Below are 23967 nucleotides of genomic sequence, written 5' to 3'. Positions count from 1 at the left end.
TTTGACCCACCAGTTGATAATGAAAATTGGAAAGGTCCCTTCGCTAATGGGACCTGGGCTCTAAAAGGACATTACTGGATTTGTGCCCAATATGCTTACCGCAAGCTACCCCCAAACTGGTCAAGGATATGTTATGTGGGGTATATTAGACCATTGTTCTTTCTGCTACCACAAGTTCAGGGAAATCAGTTAGGAATCAAAGTATATGATGATCTAATTAGAGAAAAGCGGTCCATTGATACATCCCTGGTTGGAAAGAGCACCCAAAAGTGGAAAAAAGATGAATGGCCACCTGAACGAATCATACAACACTATGGACCAGCTACCTGGAACCCAAATGAATTAATATCAGGTGCCAGAAAACCCATTTATAATCTAAATCGGATAATTAAGTTGCAAGCTGTCTTTGAAATAATAATCAACCAGACAGCTACAGCTCTTGACCTTCTTGCTGACCAGTCTACCCAGATGAGAAATGCAATATTTCAACATTGGATGGTATTAGACTACTTATTAGCAGAAGAAAGGGGGTGTGTGGAAAATTTAATGACTCAAACTGCTGTTTGCAAATAGATGACAATGGAAAGGTAGTGAAACAAATAACAAAAAGAATAAGAAAGTTAGCCCATGTACCGGTCCAAACATGGAAAGGATGGGAATGGGACATGTTTTCATGGTTATCTGGTGGCCTATAGGTCAAACAAATGCTTTTTTTCCTCTTATGTGTTGTAGCAACTCTAATCTTTTTACCATGCATGATCCCTTGCTTCATACAACTCATTCAACATGTGATCAAAAGAATGCAGGTAGTAGCAGTGCCTACTGACCCAGAGATAACTACAAAAGGGCACAGAGTGATGCCCCTGCAAATAATTGCAAAGCAAAAAAAGACCCAAGAACAAGAAATTAAGTCAATGATAACTAAAGTTTGTAAAGACAATTATTAACAAAAATTAAAAGAGGAGGGATTGAGAGGAATAACAGGTTTGTCTTTACAAACAAGCTGTGGGTCAGTTGATAAGATGTACTATCAGTGAGAGACGACAGAAACAATGGGATGGATTCCAGTAGAAGATCAAAGAGGCACTGAAAGAACACTATGAATTCTATAAAAGTTAAGAAGGGATTATGCATGGGGGGGTGGGGGAGAAAGGTATCACCGCCGGTATCAGGCGTTCCGGGAAGCCTGTACCTCTCAAGTACCTCAGCCTATGGGGAAAGAGAGAAGGGACAAGCGGCCGGGAATTAGGATAAAAAGGAGGCTGCGCCCTCCAAGAATTTGAGAGACCCCAGGGGAATGCCCCATGGCCTCTCCCTTTATTCGAATAAAGAAAAAGGACTCCTCTGTCTCCTTTTTGGACATAAACCTCTGGTGTTTGTGGATTAATTTTCCTGACAGCTATTTGCTTTATTTTACTCTCTGGATCTAATCCCTTTTCATCCTTTGAAAAGCAGAACACTGGGTCAAATTGAAGACACGAGTTCTCATCATCTGACTTCAATAGTTCCAAAATTATGGGCTCATTATTGAATGTCAGCCTTGCCTCGTGTTTCACATTTTTCCCTTCCCAGTACAATTTTCCCCCCATCATGCACGGTTTTAAGTTTGCTTCATTGTAGCATGTAGGGTTAACTCGGTGGTATGCCAAAAACGTTGAGTGCTTCTTTCCCCCAATCCAGACAGTCTTATTACACTGTCCACAGACCTCGATTGGGGGAATTCCCTTTATTTCTCTTTTGTTTCGGAAGTGGGTCCTTACAACCCCTATTCCTTCCAAGTTCCGAATGGGTTTTTCCTTGATACTTACTCTCGAATTCGAGCACCAGATTTTCTTTTTTGATTTACACAATTCGAACTGAGTGCCGTTTAACCAACAAATACCTGCGTGTAGTTCTGAAGGGCACTCGGTCAAGAGCTCGTTTTCTGTGGCAGTCTGACACTGCTCACACTTCCCCTGGGGAACCTCCCCTGGGGGGACCTCGGCCTCTATTTTCTTGATCGAGCACATGACTAGGCTCAGGGACATCAGGATTCCCCACAATTGCATCCCTCTGCCTTTCCCTCCGCCCGTACAAAAGTATACGGCGGGGATAACCATCTTCCCGGCAGCAAGGACTGTCTTCAGGGGCCCTTGATGTCCTGATGGCAAACCTCCGTTTGAAGGTTGCCCACCGAGATGCTTTAACTGGTTCAAATCTGCAAGGTACTTTTACGGTCCTCCGACACTCAATTTCCAAGGGTTCTGCTTTGCAATCAAGCTGACCCCCTAATCCTTTTTGATAAAACAGGAACCACTCCGGAGAGTCAAGTTCCAAAAGGCCCGCTCGAGTTGCAAGTATCAGGAATCGATTGGTCTGGTCTAACTCCCTTTCGTAGCACCTAGTGCACAATCCCCTCGGTTTATAACCCCTTATGCAATGAGCTACCCAAATCTGCTTACAATAAGCGCACTTAAAATGTACAAACGGGAAACAATAACAATCGCGGATATTGCAACTTATCCTTTCGCTATTGTTCATTTGTGGTGCCTTCGGAGCTTGATTTTCAGATCTCCTGGCGGGGTGGTGATCTTCCACTCGGGGGCTTGGCAATCCGGAACTTTCTTGGCCCGAGAAAAGTGAGTCCACCCTTTCTCGGCCGTTCGTACAGCGGTGTCCGTGGTCAGGAGAACGAGGAATGGGCCTTCCCAATGAGGACTGAGGGGAAGTTCCCTCCACACTTTAATCAATACTTTGTCGCCCGGCTGGATTTTGTGAATTGGAAATCCCAATGTCGTGCTTTGAGGAATCAGTCCTTTCTTCCGGAGTTCCTGTAGATTTTTATTTATAGAAATGAGATAAGGTTGTAATTGCACATCCTCTATTTGGGGGTGTGCCACCGGCATCCCATGCCTATATGGCATTCCATATAGCATTTCAAAAGGGGATAAACCGGTTTCAGAATGAGGCATGGTCCTGATGTTTAACAAAGCTAAAGGAAGACATCGGACCCAAGTCATTTTTGTTTCGATTATTAATTTGGACAATTGCGATTTTAATGTTTGATTCATCCTTTCTACCTGTCCCGAGCTCTGAGGGTGCCAGGGGGTGTGATATTGCCATCTGATTCCCAATGCTTCTGACAGTTGTTTAATGATTTTGGAGGTGAAGTGAGTCCCTTGATCCGGATCGATATGGTCTATTATCCCATATCTAGGAATTATTTCCTCTAGTAGAATTTTAGACACAGTTTGGGCCGTAGCCTTTGCTCTGGGAAATGCCTCGACCCAATGTGTCAGTTTATCTACTATCACTAGTAAATATTTATTTCTCCCAATCTTTGGTAATTCCGTGAAATCTACCTGGACTCTCTCGAATGGCCTATACGAAAGTGGTCGGCCACCCCAATTTGTTTGTTTCGAATTGGCACGATTTACTTTCTGGCATATCACGCACCCCTGTACCTCTTGCTTGGCAAGTTCAAAGATTCCTTTACATCCGAAAAATTTTAAAAATTGTTCAGCCAGTGCTCTGGTTCCCCAGTGGGTTTGTTCATGCAATCTCCTGAGTATTCCTCTCGCTATACTTTTTGGAACCAGCTCCCTCCCGTCTGGCAACCACCATTTATTTTCTTTAAAATATCCACCTACCTTCTTGAAATCTTCTTGCTCCTTCTCTGAAGGAAGCACGGACACTTCTGGGGTTTCTTTGGGACTGATCTCGGGAATACTTACCGCCAATAACGCAGCTCGTTTCGCCTCTTTGTCCGCTAGATTGTTTCCCCTGGTGTGAAACCGCCACCCAGTTTGGTGTCCTTTTACATGGACTACGGATATCTCCTGGGGCTCTCTGACAGCTTCTAAAATTTGTTTAATTATTTCTCCATGTATTAATCTTTTTCCCTTGGTGTTAATTAAACCTCTTTCTTCCCATATTTTTCCGAAAGTATGCACTACCCCAAATGCATACTTTGAATCCGTGAAAATTGTTCCCCTTTTTCCCTTCAGGCCTTTGAGGGCTCTTAAGAGTGCAAATAGTTCACAGGCTTGAGCCGACCAGCATGCCTGCAGGGGACCTGATTCTATGATTTGTTCGGTCTTACCATTTATGATGGCATAACCTGACTTTCTTTTTCCTTCTACCATTTTTGATGAACTATCAATGAACCATTTTTCCCCCCCTTCTAACTCTTGATCTTCCAGGTCCGGTCTTACCTTAGTTTGCAATTCCACCGCTTCAATGCAATTATGAAATAGCTCACCTGTTGGTTCCCCAAACAAAAACTGCGCCGGGTTTTGGGCAGTAGTTGTTCTTAACTCGAGGCCTGGTGAACTGATTAGCATGGCTTCATATTTCAGAAGTCTTGAATCAGTTAGCCATTTCTCGGCTTTTTGTTGTAAGATATTTCTTACATCGTGTGGGGTGTAGACTGTTAAAGAGGCTCCAAAAGTTATCTTTTTTGCTTCCCCAACTAACAGAGCTACTGCAACAATTGCTTGCAAGCAAGTAGGCCACCCTCGACTGACTGGATCTAGGATTTTTGATAAAAATCCTATGGGCTTTTTCTTTTCTGCCCACTCCTGGGTCAGAACTCCTTGGGCTGTTTGTCCACTTACATCAACAAATAGCTGGAATTCTTTATTTGTGTCTGGCAAGGTTAGAACAGGGGCAGTTATAAGTGCAGTTTTCAATTCCTGAAACTTGCTTTCATCCTGAGTGGTCCATTTCACTCTATCTGTGTTTAATCTCTCATACAAAAATTTTACTTTTTCACTGTATCCTTCAATCCACTGTCTGCAATATCCCAGGAGCCCTAAAAATTGCCTGATTTGTCTTTTCGTTTTTGGGGCTGGGAGCACCAGAATCCCGGCCACTCTGTCAGGATCTAGCATCTTTTTTCCCCTGAGAAATCCAATGTCCCAGATATTTTACCTCGGGCTCCGTAAACTGCAGTTTGGATTTTGATACTTTCAAACCCTTTTTTCCCAAAAAATTCAACAATGAAATTGTACTTTTTCTGACTTTTTCCTCCATGGTTCCAGCAATTAATAAATCATCTACATATTGTAAGAGCTTTGTCCCTTCCTCTGGAATGAATTCAGTAAGTAATTGTTCCAATGCCTGTCCAAATAAATTGGGTGATTCCACAAACCCCTGGGGGAGGACCGTCCACCTTAATTGTTGATTTCTGTTCGTGTCCGGATCCTCCCATTGAAAGGCAAAGAAATTCCTACTCCCTTCATCCAAAGGACAAGTCCAGAATGCGTCTTTTAAATCAATTACACTGTACCATACATCCTCGGGTGAGAGTCTGTTAAGTAAAGTATAAGGATTTGCCACTACCGGAAACCTGGTTCGGGTTCTAGCATTTACTGCCCTGAGATCCTGAACCAGTCGGAAGCTCCCATCCGCTTTCTTCACTGCCAGGATGGGGGTGTTATGTTGGGACATGCAGGGTTCGAGGGTACCTCCTCTAAGGAGGTCATCAATTACTAGTTTCAAACCCCTTTTCCCTTCTATCGGGATGGGATATTGTTTTACCCTTATCGGGTCCTCTGGGTTTTCTATTTCAATTTTGATGGGGGTGATATCTAATTTCCCCACCTCCCCTTTTGAATGCCACACTTTGGGATCGATTTCCCTTTCATCTTTCGGAGTTAAATGGAATATCTTTATTACTAATTCAGAATTCTTTACAACAATGTTTATACCCAACGAGACAATCATATCTCTTCCTAACAAATTGTAATCGGCTTCTTCTACTAATAACAAATTTCCTAGGCATATTTTATTTTCAGACTCTATTTCCACATTTTTAATTACAGAAACTTTGAAGGGATCTCCCTTTGCACCGATTACCACTACCTTTTCTTTACTTGCTACGCATCCCCTGGGTAATTTTTGCAGGGTGCTTCTCTCAGCTCCCGTGTCAACCAAAAATTCTATTTCCTCACGATGGGGACCCACTTTTAATTTTATCAAGGGCTCTTTAGCTGTTATCGTCCCCATCTGAAAGAGCCCAAGACTTCCCTAATCTTCTTGAAATACCTTTTCATCTTTTATTTTCTGGCGGCAATTCCGTTGTATGTGTCCTACTTTCTTACAGTAAAAACATTCTGGAGGATCTTTCCGCGGGGCGGAGCCATCCTTCTGTGGCTCCTGCGGCTTTTTCGGCGCTGTTTTAAACTTGCCGTGCGCCTGTTCTTGTTTCTGAGCTTCTTTTACTGCGGCCACTAGTATTTTGGCCTGAAGTTTCTGTTTCTCGTCCTCTCTCCTCATGTAAATCTTTTGAGCTTCCCTCAGAAGCTCTTGGAGACCTTTCTCCTGCCACCCTTCAATCTTTTCTAATTTCTTTCTAATATCCTCCCATGATTTCGCCACGAATTGCGTTTTAAGTAACACTTCTCCTACCGGAGAACTAGGGTCTGTCCCAGAATAGATCTGCAGACTTCGCCGCAATCTCTCCAACCACTCGGTGGGGGATTCCTCCTTCCCCTGACATTCCCCAAACACCTTACTAATATTTTGGCCCCGGGGAACCGCTTCCCTTATTCCTTGCACAATTATATTCCTTAAATCATTCATGCTCCTTCTGCCATCCTCTGTTTGGGCGCTCCAACTCGGGCTTACGCTCGGCCACTTTTGGTCGCCTGGCGTTCCCTGAGGGTTTCGCCGCTCCCAGTCCCTGATACCAGCCTGTTTAATCATTTCTCTTTCCTCTTGACTAAACAGAGATCTCAAGATAGCCATGAGATCCTCATATGTATAAATGCTACTGCCTAAAAATTCATCCAATCTCTCTGCTACTCCAAACGGATCATCCAACAATCTTCCCATCTCTTTCTTAAACGCTCGCACATCCCCTGAATTTAGGGGTACATTCACAAATCCAATCACTCCTGGAGCAGTAGGCACTTCCCTGAGAGGGAACATTCTGTGCCTACTCTCATTCTCTTCCCATTCTTCACTCATCTGTCTAGACTTAAACCGAGTCCTGCTTGCGGGGGGGGAATAGGGGTTTTTGAGAGTTTGTTCCTTTATTGCTGATGAACAATCAGTCGCCACTAGGTTATTATGAAGGATTCCCCTTGCCAAAGTCGGGGAACCTGGCTGGGGCAGCGGGACGGGCAATGGGGGATACGGAGATCCCCGACTTTGCGCTACCATGGTTTCTGGGGAAACAGCGGCGGTTGCGGTTCCCACAGGAGGAGCCAGAGGAGGGGCCACCGGAACCACTGCTGGCGCCGGTTCCCCTGTTCGCGATGTGTGTGCTTCACCTGGTTGTGCCAGCGAGCTCGTGGGAGCTGATGGCACCACTTGATCCACCACGGGAGACCCTGCCGGCCCGTGGTATGGAGGAGGTAAATGAAAATGATCAAGGGGCTCCCAGGTTTCTGTTTTTGTTTCACTTTTTAGTTTCATCGGAAATAGTCCTACTCTGGCCTTTAGCCAGAGTCGGGCATATTCCTGTTCCTCGGAGTCCGAGGAAACCTTGCTCTCTACATAAGAGAGTAACTCATTGCACGTCCACTTTTCAAATGTTCCTAATATTGGCCAAGTGAGATGGGGCCTCAGTTCCTGTTCACCCCAAACCTCGGCACAATAGTAGATCATTTTTGCCTTGGACTTCTTTTTCCTCTCAGGGCAATTTTCCCAATCTTTTAACAACCAACCTAAAGGACTTTCGGGTGGGATGTCTAACAATTCCTTCGTTTCTATGGAAGGGTTTTTCGTATCTACTGGCTTTTGCATTTTACTCTTTTTCTGTCCCATGGTGAAGAAAAAAACAAGAGTCTTACCTAGTACTCTGCGTTGTGTTTGTGGTTTGAGAGTCAAAAAGTCTGCTAATACTCACCTTCGCGGTTTGCTGTTCCGGGGTTTTTCTTAGCGCTTTGATCTCTCCTTCGGACCTCTCCTGGATCCTAATTGCTAGAAGAGTTTACTCTTTCCCGAGCTCTACTGGACGTCCTCTTCCTCTTCCAGCCCTTTTTTGATCGGTCCCCCAGAGCACCCCTTTGGCCCCAGGTTTTACAAACGCGTATAGAGACCTCTCACACCGATTCGCTTCCTCCGTAGCCGGCCAATTCCCTCGCGGGAGGATGGAACCGCGACTTTTGGAGTCCGCACTCGCTCCGTGATCAGATCACGTCTCACACACGCTTGCCCAATCACCCCGCTCAACCTCGCAGTACTTACAGCAATTTTCTTGCGAGGATGTCTTCGTGCACAACTGACTTTTTATGAGCTACCAAGCCGCGGCTTCTTTTCCCGAGCTCTTCTTGGATCCGTATCCTCTTTTATTGTGGTTTTTACCTCAGCCTAAATTTGGTTCGGGTGTCGGAGTGAACTGCGGAGGTTCTCGGCTTCCCAGGCCGCTGAAATCAGCAGGGGTACCCTCCTGGACAGCGAGGTTCTCCCACAGTATTTCCGATCCGAGTCACGGCACCAATCTGTTATAAATGCAAAGGCAATTTTGGGATAAAATCAAAGAGAAATTTATTAATAAACAATAATAAGTAGAAACAGCGATAAAAACCCACAATAAAAGATCAGCGCAGCGCTGGGTGGACAGGGGTCTACACCAGAGGTATAGGTTTCCCAAATCCACGTCTGAGCATCCTCAGGATTGGGGTTTTATAGGATTTTTAAGTCCTCAGGCCAAAATTCCAGGCAGGTTCCATTCACCAAGTGTCCTTGATTGTCCAGTGAATGGATTTCCTGACATAGAATGATGACATTATTTCGTGTCCGGCCAGAATCTCCTCATATGCAAAGGAGACTCTGTGTGTTGCAATGTTAGGTTTTTCATGACAGGGTGGTGGAATCCGGGCTGGTGCCGATGGGTATCTCGGCCGGGTTTCCTCCTTTGTCTCCCCTGATTGCTTTTTCAACACAGAAATGTTTAAGTCTGGCGAAGTCTTTCTTTTGGAACTTGTCTTTTTCCCACTGATCGGTTTCTCTACCCACTGGAATCCGCAGGGCGTTGCTTGGGTCCGGAGGTAGATAATTTCCCGAGCTAGTTTCATTGTTTTCCTGATGGTCCGTGTCCTGTGTGTTTGTTTGGGTTGATGGGCCGGTTTTGGTTAGTTATCTTGGGCGTTGCTGGCAATCAGCAACTCCTTGGAGAAAAGCCTCATCCTACTTTGAGGAGAGGCTTTTCCATGCTTTATATTTTGTTTTGTCCCTACAAAACATATCTTTCTTATATACACTCCGAATTTTTAATACAACCATAATTTATTACAATGCTTTCTTGTTGTTTTCTTTTCCTTTCTGCAGCATCAATTTATAACATCGGCCATGCCTGGGTCCAGCCTGGCACCACTCATCATGGCAGTGAAGAAGTGGAAGGAGGAGATATGAATGCACCAATCAATTTCAAACTGTTTTTTCCATGCCCAACTTAGAGTAGGACTGTAGAGTAGGATTGTAGAGTAGGATTGTAGAGTAGGACTGTAGTGTAGGATTGTAGTGTAGGATTGTAAAGTAGGACTGCAGTGTAGGATTGTAGTGCAGGATTGTAGAGTAGGATTATAAATAAAGTTACTAATACCTCAACTCCTTTGGAACATTTCTCTCCTTCTGACCCTGTGAGAAAGCTCAACATTTCCTCCTGAATTGTCAGTTTTTTCTTAGAGGTGGAAAGTGACATTGATGGCTTCTTTGGTACAGTTTGTAAGGGGGGAAGGCTCCTCTTCATTCATCCTCTCCAGACCACACTGCCTTTGGAATATGGCCAACTGGCCAAGTTTTGCTCAGCTGTGGCATTTCTATTTGAGGCAGAAACAGCAATGGCATTTGCAGGAAAAACCAAAGGAGGAGCGGTGCAATGCAAACATCCTGTGCAGATGCAGGCTGTGCAGATGTGACTCGAGAACATTTGGGTTCCTGCCACTTGGATTTGTATCCCTAAGTGCAATCTCTTTGGCTGGAGGAGAGTCTGGCTGAAGAGAGAAAGCAGAAAGAGCAGTGAGGGTGCTGTGCAAGGTCTCCTGTGGTGCAGAGCTGTCAGCGACTGGGAGGTGAGAGCGGGCCCGGCCTTGGCCAGGCTGGAGCCCCAGCAGAGCCCTGGCAGAGCCCGGAGAAGCCTGAGCCTCGGCAGAGGCAGGCTGGAAGGAGGCCCTTGGAGCTGCAAGAGGCAGCAGCCTGGCCCTGGCTGCCTCTTGCTGGCACCAGGCAAATCCTCCGCTCTCAGAGCCAAGCTGGCAGCTGGCTGCTCCTGAGGGGAAGCGGCGCCGTGCTGGGCACAGCACACACTGGTGCCATGGGCTGTCTGGAGTCTGCACAGGAGGAGAGAAAGGCAAAGAGCAGCCCAGGGCTGGTGCCCTGCCTGACCATTCCTGCTCTTCTGCCGCCTGCCCTGGAACTCCTGGCAATGGTCAGCAGTGTGTGCAGCACTCTGGGCACAGGGGGAGGGAGCCGGGCTGCTCCGCAGGCTCCAGCACAGGGCAGTGTCCTTCAGGCACGGCATTTCTGCCAGGGGAACCCAGGCCAGCGTGAGGCAGTGACAGCAAGTCAGGGCACATCTGCACGAGCCAGTGCCGCACACAGCTCTGGGACCAAGCGCCTGCAATCCTGGAGCTCTGCACTCAGCCAGAGCAAAGGTGTGAAATGCAGAGGGTTTTGCAGAAATATTCAGGGGCACCAGGCCAGCCTGCTTTGTGCTCTCTGGGGCACAGCAAGCACTGTGCAATGCAGCTCGGAGCTGCTGGCAGAGAGGGACTATGGGCATGTGCCTGAGGCTTGTTCTTGAGTAGTGATTTGGGAGGGAGCAGAAGGGTCTCAGTAGAAAATTTGTGTTTTCTTCATTAATTGCTGAATGAAAGACACAATGTGGCTTCACACAGCAAGAGCACTTGCAGAACTTATTGACTATAAGTTTGTGCTGAATTCCCAGAAAAGAAAGTGTTGAAGTATAACAAATAGGGCTTTTGAATTCAGTTAGCTTCTGAGCCTTCATCCAAAATGACCACCAGGAGGCTGACGACCACCTCATGCAGAGCCCTGCTACAAGGGCTTCCATAATCACGGAATTAGAAAATATGAAGCTTAGGAAAGTAGAATGTGCCCATTAAGTTAAAAAAGTTTAAAAGGTTGTCCTGTGCAAAGAATGGACAAGTGAGTTTGTGGTGGAGCTTTCCCCCTCACTCTTGGCATTGAATAAACAAATCCCTGCTCTGTAGGCCCTACACTATGGAGTACTGTTTTCTTGGCTACAATTTTGCATCATAATCATACTATGCTTTTCATTTTTTTCTTCGAACCTTCTAAGCATGAAGTAAGACAGTGAGTTGTGTATTGATAGGGCCGAAGAAACATTTCCAAATGCCATCCTGGGAAAGGAAAGGATGTGAAACAGCGCTGGGGAAGAGCGTCCCTCGCACAGCCCTCAGAGCTGCCACCATGCACAAGATGGCGGCCGGGGCTGAGGCGGTGCCACCGTGCACAAGATGGCGGCCGGGGCTGAGGCGGTGCCACCATGCACAAGATGGCGGCCGGGGCTGAGGCGGTGCCACCGTGCACAAGATGCCGGCCGGGGCTGAGGCGGTGCCACCATGCACAAGATGCCGGCCGGGGCTGAGGCGGTGCCTCTCAGAGCGCTCTGCAGCCTCTGCCAGCCCAGCCCCAGCCCCGGAGCAGCGCAGGGCGGGCAGAGCCCCCTTCCAGCCGTCTGCTTCAATGGACATTGACAGACACCCGGGCCACGGACACAGGCTGACACCTTTGCTCTGTGCACACAAACACGAACCAGACACTTGGGAACCTCGGCTGGCAGCATTTGCAGGGGAAAATACAAAGAAACTCCAGGCTTTGAATGTTTTCAAATAGAATATTTCATTTGCCAATAAAAGGACCAAAAGCAGAAAGGGGCATCCCAGCCTGTTTCTTCCATGCAGGAATAGTGTCACAGTGACTGTGAGCTGATGAAGACGGAGATGGGATTTAATCGAAAGCAGATTGTGCAGTGGGTGCTCACCTGTGATATGTATCCCTCACAGTACCTATTTATTTGGAACACTAGGAAGATTATGAGCCTGGGCAAGATATTAACCCTTTCAATACACAGATGAGACCTACAAACATTGTTCATCTCTACAGGGACAGAAAAGGACAGAGTAACAACATGCAATAAAACAACATAAAAACATCAAAGTCAGTAAAAAAAGTCAAATCTCAGATAGAAGAAAAAATGAAAAAATGACAATTGAATCTAAAATATTCTTAGTAAAGCCATAGAAATAAACAATGATATACTAAAATATCTCCTTTAATTCATTAATAAAGTATAAAAAAAATTCAAACTGTAAATCTAAACAAAAGCATCCATTAAAGGAACCAAACAAATGTTAAAGTAACTGTAATCCCATAAAAAGTTTGAACAGAAAAATAAATAAAAACAATAAAATGCTCTTTACCCTCAGGGAGAGAAGAAGAAAACTTCTGTTCCCAAAGATGATCACAAAAACAAATGAAGAAAACTTCTGCCTTCAAACAAATCATCCTTAAAATAACACCCCATGAATTCATAACCCATAGACACACCTCTAGGAGGGCTGTAAAAATGAGAAAAATGTCACGATAGCAAAATTTCTTCCCAGACAGCTGCTATTTATAAAAATAAAAAAACACAAAAAACCTGTTCCTTGTAAAAAAGTCTCCATGACATAAAATCTAATAAAAACTATTGCATAATTAATATTGTTTTAAAATCACAAGTTTTATCTCGACAATGTCAGATAAAACAAAAAAAAGTTATTCAGGGGGAGGAAAGGTGTTCTGAAAGTTTAATTCTGGTTTCTTATTCTTGTACTCCAGTTAATAAAGTTTCTTTATTCCTTCTAAGTTTTAAGCCTGTTTTGCTCTTCTCCTAATCCATATCTCACAGTGAGAAATGAGTAAGTGCCCTGGAGATTTCAGCCAGCGCTAAACCCACCACATTATTTAGTGCTTTAGCCAAAAAAGTCAAATTAGCGAATCTAAGGCACTGCACCAGGCTGAAGCTGAGGATCCCCAGCCAAGCTCAGAGGGAGGAGAACACAGCATTTGTGGGATCCTTTCCAGTCTGACTTGCTTTAGCTGCACCCTGGGGGAGGAGAGAGCAGGAGAAGGGTTGGCTGAGTCCTCTCCCCTCTGCCTTGCCCTTCTCTGCTGGATCCTCAGTTCATCCCACACCCACCCCAAGACTCCATCCCCATCCTACTGGTGCTGACGGGATTAAAGGAGATAAAGAGGAGATTAAAACAGATAGAGAGGAGAGAAAAAGAGAAGTTTAAATGCAGTTTAAATATGAAAGAAATGCATATGTTAGTGACTGCTGAGAGTTCAAAGGGAGCTGAAGGGTTTGCGAAGGGACAGGAGCCCGTGAAGGGCTCAGGAGCTGCTGCTGCTGCCGGGAGGGAGGAAATGCACCAATGGCTCCCAGCAGAGTCTGTGCTTTGAGGCTCTTTCCCAAACAGCTGCAGGAGGGAAAGCAGCTGAGTTTGGAGGAAGAGTTTTCTGCTGAGGTTTCCTGTTTGGAGCTGTCACAAGCTTGAGCTGCTCAAGGGAAAGGCGGCTCTGCTTCCAGCAGGGCCCAACTGCACGGGAGCACAACTTGGTTCCCTGGCCCTGAGCCAACGGGCAGCAGCAGCTTCTGTTCCCTCCTGGCTCTTGTGTCATTTCCAGCAGCACAAGACACACCAAGAAAAGCTCCTCCAGAACATGCCATGATCAACACAACCTGATTTCATTGCATGAAGGAGCTCTGACAGTCCCACGGGCTCAGGTTTGTTTGTCAGTCAACAGAGCAGGGAAAAGCACAGACACATTCCCTGCACAGGGAATTCACAGGAGGAAAGTGCAGCGCTGGAGGATGTGCTTGGATACAACGTTCCCACGGCAGTTTTGGGGATAAAATCGTCAGGAGAGAGAAAAGAAAAAGTCCTACCAAGGGTGGGCTGGGGAGGGCTGGTGCTTCCCGGGAGGCTCCTGAAGCTCAAGAGGACAAAGCCCAGACCTTGTCCAAGCTCTGAGCTGGGTCTGAGCCAGAAACCAGGGGGTGGCAGAGACATTGCTGCTGAAGGGCTTCAGATTGCCAAAGCTAAAGTGTCCAGTATCAAGGAACAACTTGAGGTTACGGAAGTCCCAGTGCCCACGTTCCATCCCCTCATTTCAAGCTGAAAGCGGAGCTCCACTTGTGACTCTGCTTTTTAATAATGAATGTCAAACTTCAACAAAATTCCCTTAGAAAGACCCCATGAAGGTTCACACTGTGAGAGCTCACTCGAGGCAGCCCCAACTCCTGCCCTGGTTCAGTCCCTGTCAAGCCCACTGTGCTTTCCAGCTGCTTTGCTCCAGTTCCTCCCAAATCACCATGAATTCCACTGAACTGAAACAAATCCAAGTCCTCGTGGTTCGGGACAAGGGCAGGGAGAGGTCCCTCCAAACCTCCCTGGGAATCATCCCAGAGCCCTCAGCCTTCCTTGTGCCCATCCCTGAGACCTCCTAGTGGCTCCCGTGGCTCTCCCAGTCCATCCCCGTCACCCCAAATGCCCCCCTGGTCCATCTCGCCTCTCGTGGATCCCCTCGCCCCTCAGCCAATCAGAGCGCGTCTCTCTGATGACTCATCAGTTGCCGGGCAGATCCACAGAGCCGAGAGCCCCGCACTGGACTCGGCCTCCCAGTGCCGCGCACTTCATTCCCAGTCCCTCCCAGTGCCACCACAGTCCCTCCCAGTGCCACCACAGTCCCTCCCAGTGCCACCACAGTCCCGCCCAGTGCCACCACAGTCCCGCCCTGAGGCCCCAGAGTCACCACCACTACTTTTTAGCCCATTCCCAGACTATTCCGAGTTCATTCCCACTTCACTCCCAGACCTACAAACCCTCTTCCTGTCTCCCAGTGTCCACTCTCATCTCTTTCAGTGTCACCCCAGTCCCTCCCAGTCCATTCCCAGTCCCTCCCAATGCCACACCACTCCTCACCCATCTATCCCAGTTCCCTTCCAGCTGATCCCAGTCTGTCTCTGCTCTCCCCCAGTGCCCCCATCGTGTCCATCTCGCTGGTGCCCTCCAGCTCCCAGCCCGGCCCCGGCCGCCTGCTCTGCTCCCTGATGGATTTCTCCCCTGCCCACATCCAGCTGAGCTGCTCCCAGGGCCAGCAGCAGCTCTCGGGCCACGTGCTGGCCACTGCCGTGCTCCCCAGCGGGGACTGGAGCCAGCAGCTCCTGGTGCTGCTGGAAACCGCCCCCGGCAATGCGGGCTCAGCTCCAGCTGCCAGGTGGAGCACGTCAGCCTGGAGCACCCCCTGAGCCGGCACTGGGGCACGGCCCGGCCCCCACAGCGCCGGGGGCAGCGGGGGAGGCACTGGGGGGGACCAGAGGGGGATTGGGGTGTGCTGGGAGGAACTGGGAGGGAGTTACAGATAGACTGGTTTAAACTGGGGAAGGGATTGAGGTGCTTAGGATGGCTGGGAAGGGGTTTGAAGGATGTTGGGGAGGGTGGGATGGGGTTCTGGAGGTCCTGGTGGACCCTGGGAGGGAGTCTGGGGGTGCTGGGTGTCACTGGGAGGGATTTGAGTGAGCCTGGAGGAGCTGGAAGGAGATTGGGGATTGGAAAGCAGGGATTGGGATGAGGTTGGTTGTGCTGGGAAGAGACTGGGAGGAGTCTTGATGAGTCCTGGTGGGCCTGGAAGGGACTGGGAGAGGGTCTGGGGGTCCTGGGGCAGTGGGGAGAAATTGGGAGGGGGCTGTGGGATCCTGAGAGGAACAGGAGGGGCTCTGGTGGGTGCTGGGGAGGCTGGGAAGAGACTGGCAGTGATTTACCAAAATAGCAATATTGATCCAGTATCAACATCAATCTGTTAATGGACAAAAAACCTCTCCAACAGTTTAAAGTTACAAAGTGGATGTTTAATCACAGCACTGGGCGAGTGCAGGAGTCACCCCTTAATACACACTGCAAGTTGACAAAAGGTTCCAGTGTCTATTTATTTACAAAAGTCTTAAATATCCAAAATACTAATACATGTGCATAATGCTAACACTTCCCATTCCCCACTTTGGATTAAAATGCACTGTAATGATTTTAAAATGTCATAACTTCTGCCTGGTTGGCTTCATAATTTGAGGTGGGGGTCGTTTTGGTGAGGAGTCATCAAGAGATGAAAAAAAATTGCTCTTCCTCACTGATCCTTTACAATGACCTTTACAATGGTTGACATTACAAATGACATTTGGTACAACTCCAATTTCCTCCCTTGTGACATTTAAATGGGTTTCCAGATGTAAGGTCTGTGATCTTCCTGAACCTGTTTATCAGTTTCTCTTCTCTCATTATAAGCACAGCTGAACAAACATACAATGAAAACAAATTTTTTACCTCAGTCTGAGATTCATTATCTCAAAGCCTGCTTCTCAATCATTAACTGTAGTTCCAGTAAGGCCTATCTCTAGCTAAGATCTCTAACTTTTCTCTAATTCTTAATTTTCTAAAATTAGTGACTTCAAAGAAGGTTTCAGAGGGTCCTGGGTGGTCTAGGGGAGACTGGGAGGGTACTTTGAGGTACCTGAGAGTTCAGTGAGAGGTTTTGGGGGTCCTGACATCTGCAGACCCCTCAGGGATGCAGTGAAATGTCACCTGCAGCAAGATGATGACGGGGATCGGGGGCTCCTTGTTGCGTTTTGTCTTCCTGGCACTGGGGCTTGGCTTCTACCTGAGGAAGAATGTGAGAGGGGGTCCCTAGGTTCAGATATCCCCTCCCCTAGAGTGTGTGTGTCTTCCCTCAGGGCCCCCAAGCCCTGTGTCACCCCCTTTTCTCTGCCCACACAGCTCCTGAGGCAGTGAGGAAAGGTTCTCTATGATTGAACGTCAACAAATCCAATCTCCTCAAGGAATTCCCATTGTTGGTCTGTGTCCTGATGGACTTTGATTCCCTTGCTTTCATCCAGGTGCCCACAGGGAGCCAGGAAGATGTGGAGCCTCCCAGCCAGGTGTCTTCCCAACACGGATCACCAGGACCACGGATCACCAGGGCTCTGCCCAACGGGGGTCACTGGGGATCATCCAACGCCGATCCTCCCATGGGGGATGGAGCTGGAGCAGCGCACGAAGCTCTTCCTGCACTCGGGGCACTCGCAGGGCTTCCCTTAATGGTGCCTCCGTTGGTGTCGGGTCAAATGAGAGCTCCTTGAGAAGCTCTTCCCACACTGGGGACACTCGTAGGGCCTCTCCCCACTGTGGATGCGCCGGTGGACGGTGAGGTTGGAGTTTTGCTTGAAGCCCTTCCCGCAGTCGGGGCAGCGAAAGGGCCTCTCCTCTGTGTGAATCCGCTCGTGTACGAGGACATCGGAGCTGCGCTGAAACCTCTTCCCACACTCGGGACACTCGTAGGGCCTCTCCCCAGTGTGGATGAGCTGGTGGTCCCTCAGGTAGGAGCTCCACCCAAAGCTCTTCCCACATTCCAAGCAGGTGTAGGGCCGTTCCCCTGTGTGGATCACCTGGTGTCTCATCAGGCCAGAGACATCTCTGAAGCTCTTCCCACATTTTCCACACTCATAGGGCTTTTCCCCCGTGTGGATCCTCTGGTGATTCCTCAGGCTGGAGCTCCGGCTGAAGCTCCTCCCACATTCCCCACACTCGTAGGGCTTTTCCCCAGTGTGGATCCTCTGGTGTAGGATCAGGTGGGAGCTCTTTCTGAAGCCCTTCCCACATTCCAAGCACTTGTGGGGCTTCTCCCCCAGCTCTGAGCTCCGGCTGGATCTCTGGCCGTGTTCCTGGCACTGGGGGGATCTTTCCTCTCTGCAGCTCCCTGGACTGGGTTTGCAGCCCCTCCTTGTGCGGCATCTCCGGGGCTTTTCCTCCTCCTCTTCCATTTGGATAGTTTGGAAAGGAAAATTCCTGGTTAGGAGGAAAAAAAGAGAGGAGAGCGCCTTGGGCTGAGGGTTCCTCCTTGCCCAAATTCATCTCAGAAATTCATTGGGCATCTTGTGTCTGTAACAAAGCAAAGGACCAAGATTCAGCCCAAACATCAAAACAATGATGAAAAACTACCCAAACACCAAATTCAGGCAAAACCCCTCCAGAATACAAAGATTCAGCCCCTGCAAAAAAAACAAAGCACCAACATTTAGCCCAATAAAGTTCAGAAACACCAAGATTCAGCCCCATCAAAATCGTGGAGCCCCCTCCCCAGTCTCCTGCATGGCAACACTCCTGGGACTGCACATACAGGGAGGGTGGAACTTTCTCCTGCTTCCTCTTCCTGCTCCTCCTCCTGTGGCCCTACCGTTCCTCACACTCCTCTTCCTCCTACTATTTCTCTTGTTGCACAATCCAACCTTCTCCTCCCACGTGCAGCCTTTCACCATTTTGTTCTTCAACTCTGCTTCTCCTTCCCTTCTCCTCCTGCCCCCAGGCCCAGCACCCACTGCTGGCTCCCTCTTCCCCCCCAGTCCCACAGCATCTGTCATGGGGTTACTTTACCTTTAAGAAAGTTAAAGTTGCTGGGGACTGCCGGGAGTCTTTTCTCATGACCAATTATCGGTCATTGCTGAGAATTGACAGCAGTTTTAGCCATTGAAAAGTAGAATCAACTTGTGAACCCCACCTTAAAGTGTACAACCAGAACTCTGTGGTTCTCTTTGTTTTTCTGGCTGTGAAAGGTAGCAGAGCTTCGGCCTCTCGCTCTCTGCCCAGCCACGTGGCCGGGCGGGGGCCGGGCTGGGCCTGCCGTTCTCCCGGCCCGGAGATGGGGCCTGCGGGAGCTTGCTCTGAGCCAAGCCGGGCCAGGCCGGTTCCTGGCTTGGCTGCAGGTTTTGCCGTGATGGAATTTACCAGAAAACTGTCGAGTGAAGAAGAAGAGGAGCTCTGGGCCTGCAGCAAGCAGAGACACCGACTGCACTCTCTACAGCAGCTATGAGGAACTTTCTATCACAGACAGCTCCAGCTCCTGTTCAGCAGAGATCGCCGAACCATCTACAGAAGCTTGGGCAAGATTTTAACTCTTTCTTATCCAGATGAGACTTGCAGATTGGTCTTTTTGTCCAGAGAGAGAAAGGGAGAGTGATTATCATGAAGAGAGACTTTATAAACTATTAGTGGCAAGAAGGAAAAGGGGCATCAGGAAAGGTGGAGAATTAAGAAGATGCTTTGGTTGAGCTGAGGTGTCTTTCTGTTGGAACTATGGGGATGGACAGTGGGGTCCTGAGGGGAACTCCTTTAATTCATGATGGAGTATGGGGAGGAATGGAGTGTTCAAAGTGTAAATTTGGGTAAAGAGTCGAGTAATTGTGGTATAGTGAAGTGCTAAGAGATTTGAGGCCTTGCGAGGCAATGAGAAAAGTGTTTTCTGGTGAGGCTCACAGAAACAGATGAAGAATACTTTTTGCCTTTGACTAACTTATCCTTAAAAATACTATCCCTAAACATCATGACCCATAACACATTTCAGAGTGATGTGGAATGGGAGGAGTGGGCTTTGATAACAGCAGCTCTGGGCAGCTGATATCAAGGAAACAGAAAACTATAACAAAAATAGCTTTCTTGTGAGAAACTCCATAAATTAACAGAAAGGAACTTCTGTTTCTTTACAGAAACTGATGGAAAGACTGTAGAAAAAATTGAGATTATTTAAACCATCAAAATTATAAAGTTTTTATCTCTGTTGTCATGTGAACAAAAAAATGGTAGGCAGTGAGAAATGAAAAGGTTTTTCTAAAAGTTTACTCTGGTGTTCTTATTCTTGTAGTTTGTCAATAAACTTTCTTTATTCCTTTTAAGTTTTATGCCTGGTTTGCTCTTGTTTTAATCCATATCTCACAGCAAGAAATAAATAATTCATTTTTTCCCCTTTTTGTTAATTACTGGTTCAAAACCACGACAAAAAGGAAATAGCAAAGCAGCTCATGTACTTGTTCAAACGTGGAAAGGATGGGAAGGGGACACAGTTTTATGGTTCCCTCACAGACCGTGGGTTAAACAAATGCTGTTTCTCCTCTCATGTGCTACAGCAACTCTCATCTTTTTACCATGCACCACACCTTGCTGAGTGCAGCTCATTCAGCAGCTGAGCAAGGGGATGCAGGTGGCAGCCAGGCCTCCTGAGCCACAAACGGCTACAAAAGGACAGAGAATGAGGGCACTGAGAGCAATCCCAAAACCAAAGAACACCCAGGAAGAAAAAACAGAGGCAATGAGTGAATCTGCTTTGAGATGGGGCCAGGGACTTGTACATAAGGCAACAATGGGAGAAATGACCAGTTTCAGAAAATGTTACTAATTGACAAGGACTGCTGCTCAGACCAAGTCCCAACACATTCCTGAACTTCCAGAAGAACAAACACTTCACAGAGCCATGCATTCTCCAGAAGCCCATCCGGCTGCGACCGTCCCCGCCGCTCACAACATCCCTCTGAGAGAGGTAAGGTGCTTTTCACTCTGCTCTGGTGCCTGCCGAGAAGACGCAGCCAAAGCTTCGCACGGTTGGTCTGGAGGAATTTCTGGTATTGCCCAGGCGCCGTCTGTCAGACAAGTGTGAAAGCGTTGCAGGTTGGGCAGCAGTGGTGTGTGGTGCATTGTAACTGTAACATGGAGAAGCTTAAAGGGATTTGAGGTGGCAATGCCCCTGTACCATGTACTTCTCCTTTGGGGTGCTTATTAGCACATTGGAAACAGGGAAACTTTGGGCAGGATTTACGTAAAGTTGATTGATTATTGTAATACATGGTGGCCAGGATATGATCTGGACAGTGGGGAAAAGTGGCCGAGAAATGGATCTTTGCAGTACAACACCATTTTACAGTTGATGTTGTTCTGTAAGCCAGAGGGAAAGTGGGATGAAGTTCCGTACGTTGATTTGTTTTCCTATTTGCGAGACAAACCAGAATGGCAGGCTGAGTGTGGACTGATGGCAGTTAAGGCACGTGTGAGTGATAAATGTGAGCTTTGTGTAAAAGGAAAAAGTTGTTTAGAGCACCTGGCATTAAAAGAAAGTTTGTGTCGGGGGAAAGAGAGGGATGTTGATTTACAAGTGGTTTCAGCAGAACCAAAAGAACCCGATTTTGTTTTGTCTGCCTCCACTTCACCCAATCCTATTTCACCTAACCCTATCTCGCCTAATCCCACTTCACCTTTCCCTCTTTATCCTCCTCTACCACCTTCACCTGATCCTTCTTCTCCGGGAGATGATCAAAATCTAACTGTGACACAAGGAAATGTGAAAAATGCTGGGAAGGAAGATAGCAGTAGCGGGGGTGATGATAATAAATCAGCGACACCGCTATCCCATCGGACTCGGTCACAGCTTGCTCCGGTTCTGGGTAGAACAGGAAAAGATTTGGGCAGACAAAGGCGGACTGTGATTGCCCCCTTGAGACAAGGAGTAGGAGTAGAGGGGTTGGAGTTTGTGGAAGTTCCTTTTTCACCCGCAGACCTGATAATTTGGAAACAATCAGCTGGAACTTAGAGAGAAAATCCTGATAAAGTAGCAGGGGTGGTAAAAGTGATTATGAAAACTCAGAATCCAGATTGGGATGATATACAAGTAATAGTGGAGAATTTAATGGACTCTGCTGAGAAAGAGATGGTGCTTAGAGCAGCCAAGGAGAAGGTGAGAGACGATCTCAGAACTGGGGTGGTGATGGGGGCTTTAGATGAGAACTTTCCAACCGAGGATCCAGGGTGGGATCCCAATGCCTTTGGGGACATGCGGAGGCTGAAGAGATATCAAGAGTGGCTCCAGACAGGGGTTTGGAATGCTGTACCTAAGGCTGTGAATTGGTCTAAATTGTATGAGGTAAGGCAGGAAAAGAAAGAATCCCCTGCTGCATTTTTGGAAAGGCTTAAGGAGGCAGCAAGAAAGTATACAGGTCTTCAACTAGAAACAGAACAAGCGAATGTTCAGCTTGTGTTCATTTTTCTTGGGCAGTCGCAGGATGATATTAGGAGAAAATTGCAGAAGTTAGAAGGAGAAGATTTAAGGAATTTGAATCAATTACGTGAAGTGGCTTGGAAAGTATACAATAACAGGGAAAAGGAAGCTAGTAAAAAGCAGCAGCAAAATCCTTTGGCAGTGATCCAAGGAAGAGAGAATCCAGGTTTCAGAGGTCACGGCAGAGGTGGTCGTGGACTGGGGAGGGGCGGACTTGGCAGAGGACGAGGGGGATGGGTTTTGCCAAGATTGGGGTTAAATCAATGTGATTATTGTAGACAAGAGGGGCACTGGAAAAATGAATGCCCAAATTGGTTTAACCAGGGCAAGCAGTTCAGCCAGAATCAAGATGCTTCCAAATTAATGGTGCTGGGGGAGTACAGCAGCTGACTAGAATCGGAACAAAAACCAACACAAGAACCTTTAGGAACTATACAATTGGGAGATAAAGAAGTAAAATTTCTTGTGGATACAGGGGCTACATATTCTGTGCTAAATGATCTAAAAGGGCAAACTGGATACAAAACAGCAACAATAGTTGGAGACACAGGGAAGGAAGAGAATCGACCATTCCTGCAACCCCTGGATTTGTGCTTTGGAAACCAAGTGTTAACACATGAATTTTTAAATATGCCTGAGTGTCCAATTCCACTTTGAGGATGAGATTTATTAGCAAAACTTGATGCAGTGATAACTTTTGAAAACGGGGAGCTTTTAATGAAAATACCTGAATCAAAGACAGGACAAATCTTAATGATAAAAGAAAAACCAGTCCCTGCTATCCCTCAGGAAGTAGAGGATGCAGTAATTCCCTCTGTATGGGAAACAGACATACCAGGAAAATCTAAGTTGGCACAACCAGTACATGTAGAACGAAAAGAAGGAGCAAAAGCTGTCCAGGTTAAACACTACCCCATAAAGCCAGAAGCACGGCAAGGAATAGTAAAGATTATTGAAAAATTTTTGAAGTACCAAATTTTAGAAGAATGTGAATCAGAATTGAATACACCAATATTTCCAGGGAAGAAACCAAATGGTGAGTACAGACTAGTACAGGATTTGAGAGCAATAAATGGAATAACTAAAGATATTTACCCAGTGGTAGCTAATCCTTACACATTGTTGACATCTGTGAAAGAGAAATAGAAATGGTTTACTGTAATTGATTTAAAAGATGCCTTTTCTGCATATCCCTTGACAAACAAAGTAGGAAACTGTTTGCCTTTGAATGGGAAAACCAGACAATGGAAGGAAAACCCAGCTCACCTGGACACGACTCCCACAAGGATACAAGAACAGTCCAACCCTATTTGGAAGCCAGCTGGTGAAGGAGCTGGAGATTTGGACTGAGAATGGGCAAGTACCAAGAGAACAATACCTGCTGTTACAGTATGTTGATGATATACTGACAGCTACAGAAGAGAAAACAACCTGCATAAAGGTAACAATTGAAATTTTAAATCAACTAGGAATGGGAGGATATAAGGTGTCTAAGGAAAAGGCACAAATTGCCCAACAGACTGTGATTTACCTGGGGTGTGAAATCTCACAAGGGCAATGTAAGCTGGGTACTAATCGTATTCAAGCTATTTGTGCCATTCCAGAATCCCAGAACCTGCATGAGCTGTGAGTTTTCCTTGGGATGACAGAGTGGTACCACCTGTGGATCATGGACTATGGACTAATTGCAGAGCCCCTGTATGAAGCCCAGAAGACACAACCGCTTACCTGGGGCAAACCACAGAAGGAGGCCTTCCTCAGACTGAAGGAGGCATTGACAACAGCTCCGGGGTTAGGATTGCCTGATCTATCCAAAGATTTTCAGCTGTTTGTGCATGAAAGATCACACCCAGCACTGGGAGTGCTGACCCAACATTTGGGAAGCTGGAAAAGGCTGGTAGGCTGCTTTTCCAAACAACTTGACAACGTGAGTGCCGGATGGCCTTCATGCCTGCGGGCAGTTCCAGCCACTGTGATGCTGATCCAAGAAGCCAGGAAACTCACGATGGGGAGACACACAGATGTCTATGTGCCACACATGGTGACCACTGTTTTAGAACAAAAGGGGGCCATTGGCTATCT

General features: G+C 47.2%; 1 protein-coding gene and 1 pseudogene across 1 annotated transcript in view; one reads left to right on the top strand and one right to left on the bottom strand.

Annotated features, from left to right (window-relative positions):
* LOC131588452 (zinc finger protein 208-like) overlaps positions 1 to 23967 on the bottom strand; it is a 443404-nt pseudogene that overhangs the window by 363826 nt on the left and 55611 nt on the right.
* The window catches only part of LOC131588621 (gastrula zinc finger protein XlCGF49.1-like), a 243448-nt gene that overhangs the window by 198066 nt on the left and 21415 nt on the right, over positions 1 to 23967 (top strand). The gene's annotated exons all lie outside the window — the stretch shown is intronic.

Source organism: Poecile atricapillus, chromosome 26 (genome assembly GCF_030490865.1).
Source record: "Poecile atricapillus isolate bPoeAtr1 chromosome 26, bPoeAtr1.hap1, whole genome shotgun sequence".
NCBI classification, from domain to species: Eukaryota; Metazoa; Chordata; class Aves; order Passeriformes; family Paridae; genus Poecile; species Poecile atricapillus.
The sequence above is the reverse complement of the archived record's forward strand: the minus strand, read 5'-3'. Positions and strand labels throughout refer to the sequence as shown.